Below are 6,363 nucleotides of genomic sequence, written 5' to 3'. Positions count from 1 at the left end.
AGACATGCAAGAAATTCCGTGTTGGAGAGCGATATTGCGAGTTCGAGTGCCTGGACCATCTGAAGAACGTTACCGGAACTGGTATAGTTTATGTCGTTGATGATAAGAATTCCTCCACGACTCAGCGATAAGAGCTACTCTGGGTGATGAGCTTAATGGTGCTGTTGCGGCTATTTTAATTTTTCAACAAGGATCCAGATGGCGCCGTTGACGAAATTCTTTCATTATAAACGTCAACGATCAACATCAGCTATCAGGGAACGAAGAAGGTACGCTGTAACGTGTCTGAGTAATTATACCTCGAGGAGTACATACAGTTATGTAATGAAGATTCGTATGTGAGTGTTTGTTTCCTTATTTCTTTTCCCTTTGTTTCATTTGAATGGATTTTTGTACTCAAAGAGCGAGGTAAGATTACGTCAGATACGTTTTTACATATGCTAAAAAAATGGAAAATGATGATGATGAATCAATGACACGTAGAAAATTATAATCTATTGTATTGCTGTTATCTAATGGTGTTGTAGTTGACTGTATGGTGGATGTATCTAATGGTGTTGTAGTTGACTGTATGTTGTTCAATATTGCTATGAAACTCTTCTGATTCATTGTCACTTATACGAAGGATGGAAGTATACGAAATTGATAAAATTATTAATAATATTTACGAAGAGAAAGTAAACTGTTGGACATATGACAAAATAATTCTATTTTAAATAAGAGACTGGTCAGCGTGGTTATTTTGTTTACAAAATCAAACGAATTTAATGAATGTAATGGTAAGGAAGTAACTATAAGTGGCTGTTAAACTATTTTTATGCTTGAAAAGTAATTCGCAAAGTAATGTAAAGCAGTACTACTGAGTTGTACATAACCTCTTTCAGAATTTGTTCTTAACCTCTTGCTTCATAACTTCCTTAATTATACTCTTCAAACTTATTGACTACTTCGATGTTGTTACGAACAGAAACTGATAAAATATTAATCTTAAATATAGATTGAAATGAAAGCTTGTCACGTATATATATATATATATATATGTACTACTTACTCAAACTATGGATCACATAACCTATACAAAAAAAAAAAATTATTGTTCACTATAAAGCAAGAGGTTAAATCTTTAATCTGTTAAGAATTAAATTTTTTATTGTAACTGCGAAAATTATAAAAGTACCAAGCGAAGCAAGTACGGAATATAGGGATATAGGAAGCGATGGGGAACAGCAAGGAAGCGATGGCTAAGTAACTCCAACATCGAAATACTACAACGATTCCAATCGAAAACGCTAAGAGCCTTAATAGACGCACCTTGGTATGTTACCAACGAAACCATCCATCGCGACCTCAAGATACCTACAGTCAAAGAGGAAATAGCAAAATATAGCGACAGATATAGCAAAAGAGTCAAGAAACACCGAAACTCCCTAATCACTGGACTACTCGATACGACGGACCAGATTCGCAGGCTGAAGAGGCACTACCCGCTAGACCTAAACGTTAGATTCATTTAATTATCCAAATTAAGCATATGCACTTACTTATAATACTTATAAATTATACCTATCTATAATAAGTATTAACTTATTGTAAATAAACAGCCATGTCACTGCGCCACGCCAGAAAAATTACTGAAAATTCTCAACGCGAGAATTGATTGTAATTCCAACAAATAAATAAAAAAAAAAGCTGTTGCTGTCCCCAAGCGCCAAAATACGTTCTGGCTACTATTTTATGTATCTCACAGAAGTATGTCTTCATTCATCATCTCCCATGCCATCCACCAACGTGTTCTTAACATGTTATCTCCTAGTAAAATATTGATGTTGAGTCAGATATCCAACTGAATAATCTTTTCGGTGTCTACTATAAGACATTTAAAACCAAGGCTCGTACACACGTGTGCTTATACGTCAGATGTAATACTTAACACGAAACCTGCTTATATTAATATTAAATTTATGCATAGTAGGATGTTCGACCTTTGTAAAAATGAAATTATAATACATACAGTTTCACCGTGGAAAAGTGAATCTTTCTAGCATGTCCACGCAAATGAAGGGGAGGGGAGGACTGTGCATGCACCAAACAACTTTACGTTCGTAATTTTTCACACAAATGTACAACTGTAGGGAAAAAATTATCTCTGATTTTTCGGATGTTAGGAATCGACAATATCGCATAACGGAATGCTGTGTTCTACGTATTCTATTTTTGTTACGAAAGTGGTACAAACGAAGTCCACATAAGAATAGTACAACAAAATCGGTTGAGGTTAGGTTATCGTGCAGATATCGCGGCTTTTGCATTGGAAATCACGCAACTGCCAGTCTCGTCGTTCCTTGTAAACGAAAGAAAGGTATTGTAATCGGTCGGAATTAACATAAAACTCGTCGCATGCGACCATATGGCCTGAATGTTGAATAAACGAGAGTAGAGCGCGAGCTATGTGATTCTAACCGTTTAGGCGGAAACGAATGATTGTAACCAGAGCCGAGATATATGCCAATATTACTTTGCTCGACAAAGCGTATAGGAGAGAATCGCGATAAGGTAGAACAAGAGACAGATATTCTCTACGTAAAGCAAGTCTGTCAACTAGATTGAAATCCTATAGCTATAACTACAGTGAATCCATATTCTGGCGAATTGTCTTTTCACAAATGAAGCTTCTGAAGAACGGAATTGATACAATAACTACTGTTCATTCATAACTACTGTTGTAAGAATCTATATATTTGTCTATCTATATCTATATATATCGATCTATATATATTTGTCAGAATGTCATTTTATCAAAAAACCCATCCTCTGTAATCATAGTTTAACGAAGCATAATTAATAGAAGAGGTAGAGCGTTAAGTGGAGATGATTTAATCACAGTTAAGTAGATAAATCTCTATATTAGTCTCTTTAATTAAAATGTCCTACGTTTTATTTGCGTCATTTTTTTCTTCATCCAATTTAAAATGTTTAAATAACAATAGCCTATACAATATAATTTTATGTAAAAAAATTGATTGTACCATGTTTATTACAGATATTTAACATTTTTGTGTACATACAAAATTTAAATTATACCTCGCTTGAGAACAAAAATTCTATTTGTTTTCCTAACATGTACTAATAATTATTGATCAAACTAGAAAAAGCTGGAGGAGATTACTTAGGAAGATTACTTAGCATCTTATATTCCTGGCAAGAGAAAATGAAAAATTCGTTTCTTCTCTTTGTTTCCCTGTTCCTTCTTTCCTCCTTTTTCCCTTTTTACATCGCTTTGTTTTACATCGCAATTTACATTTATTTGTAAAGTTTGAATCTCCTCGATATTGAAGATGTTGAAGCTGCAAGTATGTATTTCATTTTAATCCATTCGAGACCGAGATTTAATTGTAAGACGATACCTAGGTGTCGGTACGATCTGAATGTTTAGTTAGAATGATTCGGTTTTACTCTCTCCAGGGTATCCTTTTCATACTTTGATTTTAAATCGGTGACAATCTTAAATAGTATGCCTCATATTTTTAAAATATAAAATTATATACTATGTTATTCTATAATGTATTATGTACAGTCATATATATATATATATATATATATATATATATATATATATATATATATATATATATATTCTATATATAATTCTATATTGAAAAAAATATGAAATTAACATGATATATACATTACTACATAAGTTATATATAAAATATGTATATTATACCCTTGCCTACTGACTGATATGAATTTCTTTCGGTCTCGAATGCGTTAAAAGAGAGCGCAAAGAAGTCGAAATTACTTATTGTAATTAGTAAAACGACCTGAGAGGCAGACAGATACAAGAAAGAAGGAATATTATATTAGCGGCATTATCATGTTTTTGCTCTCTTTAAGTCTTTCATCGAGACAGACAATCTACAGGTATTAATCGACCAATTTCTCCAAGCTGATAACTTCGAATTGATGTTTATATATAAGAAGTGTTATGTGTTAATCTGTCTAAATGTTTAAAAGGTGTTATAAATTAAATGTTGTTAAACGATACGTAATTGCCTTTTGATCGTAAATTTTACTATCAAGGGGCCTTTTATGTATGCGTAATCATTGTGAATTATAACAATTTATGTGATCGATATTAAAGGTGTTTAAAAGCATGTATTTTTTTCTATATTATTATTCTCCTATATTATTATCCTATATTATTATAGCATTCCTATATTATTATAATATCCAATTACATGTTGATACACAAGATATACAGATTATTATTTATAACGTTTTGGTTTTCTTAATTGAGTCATTCATTTAGTACAAATGATAAGAAATTAGTAATAATTCACAAAAAAGGATATCGTAGTAGAAATATTATAAAAAAACATTTTCTGTTTTAGTGTAGAGTTACTCCTTCTTACAGACAGTGTCGTACAAATCTGTACGTCTCTGAGAAAATGTAGGGATCTGAGCCCTTACTTCCTCAACAACTTTTAGATCTGATAGAAAAAAGAAACATACGAAGTAATAAGTAATGCTTACTAATAAATTCAACAAATACAGAGGAAGATGGCTAAATCGATAAATTAACGAGACTAAAAATTAATTACATCACGGATCTCTCGCTTTTAATTTTAAGCTGTAAATTACCGATATCGGTGACTGCCATATTCTCTTGAGTTTCCAAATCGTAAAGAATCTTTCCCCAGGGATTGGTCAACTGTGTATGTCCCCATGCGACGTAACTTGCTTAAGGAACACGAGCCGGTGATATGCAGGCAACGTACAATTGATTATCATTCGCTCTGAAACGCTGAAGTAATGACCAGTGCAGTGGTCCAGTGGTCATATTGAATGCCGCTGGATATATCAGCATTTGGCAACCTAACCCAGAGAAGCAGGAAATATGAAGCCACCGAATACCAATTAACTTCGTAGTTGCACTGTTCACATTCCATCATTTCTGAATATGCGAGGACAGTCCTCTTATTGTGCTTTTAATTCTTTTATTTGTTTCATTTTCAGCAAATATACTGGTTTTTTAAATTAAGCTTCTTTTTATACAGATTTACAGATTATATTAATTTTATATAGAATATATTTAAGAAAGATATTTAATTTTTTGCTAGTTAAGCATTGATCGATTAAGTTACTGTACCTTTGTTCCGATAAATGCGTGCCATTTCCTCGAATCTAATATCATAGCAAATGCCAATACCTATTTTGCAGCCCTTTACATCGAACGTCGTTAAGGAGTTACCAGGACTGAGTGAATCACTCTCTCGAAAAGTAATCTTATTAGGAATGTCGATGTCGAATAGATGTACCTAATAACATAAAAATGTGGTCGCTAATTCTATTGCTGCAACTTTTGTAATTTAATATCAAAGTCACCAACTCCTGAACTTTAATTATTTTTTATTTAATAACTGACAGCGTTTTTATCACTTTCTTTTATTAAAAATCCTATCATTTAATAATGTTTAAAAAGGAGAAAAAATAAGTATAATAATATTTTAAGTATGTGAAAAATTTATACAACACAAACACATTACAACAAAATGGGCGTTTCCCGTATCATAACGTATTTTATAAACCGTAAATTATAGAATTGGTTATAGTATACGTATGTACATATGTATATTCCTAAATTATTCCTAGATAGAGTCACTTTCTTCGCCCCAATCTTTTCAAATTCAAAGCCATAAAGGAATATATTACTTACCTTTCGGTGTTTTGCTATCAAAGTTCCATCGGGACCCCAAATAGTACAGGTATTGTACAATTTATCGCCCTCTATTTCAGGCATCGTACCACCAACTACATAGATGTTGTTTTCTTTAGCTGCGTTCGATGAAGCAACGCTCGTTTCACCATCAGGAATACTCTCGGCGTATTTTGAAAAGTACTCTGCATTGCAATATTTCAATTAATGAAAAATAACTGTCTTTTGTTCCAACCATAAATTAAATTGAAATGTTTGTCAGTTTTTTATTTTTTAAATTATTAAAATAACTAAGTTTTATATTTCGACTTAAATAAATATGCAATTACTTAGCTAATAGTATATATAATAAATTGTTTCTACAGGTTCAAAATGAAAAATGAATATTTAGAAATATTTAATTACGACAATGCTATTTGTGTTAGCATCAGCGGCTTGTTACTCAACGACTTTGCTAGTACTTTTTGAAACATAAAGTTAGTTTTCAATTAACACTTATACCAGAGGCGGAATTATAAATGCAAAATAATTGATAATACTAATTTATAAGTACCTAATTATTAGTATCTTAAAAAATATATTTATACAAAAATCACGATAATCATGAAAATGGGGAAATCCTATATTCTCGACTCAATTCACAATCT

This window comes from Bombus vosnesenskii, unplaced genomic scaffold (genome assembly GCF_011952255.1).
Source record: "Bombus vosnesenskii isolate JDL3184/JDL3185 unplaced genomic scaffold, Bvos_JDL3184-5_v1.1 scf7180000015759, whole genome shotgun sequence".
Taxonomy (NCBI): domain Eukaryota; kingdom Metazoa; phylum Arthropoda; class Insecta; order Hymenoptera; family Apidae; genus Bombus; species Bombus vosnesenskii.
The sequence above is the reverse complement of the archived record's forward strand: the minus strand, read 5'-3'. Positions refer to the sequence as shown.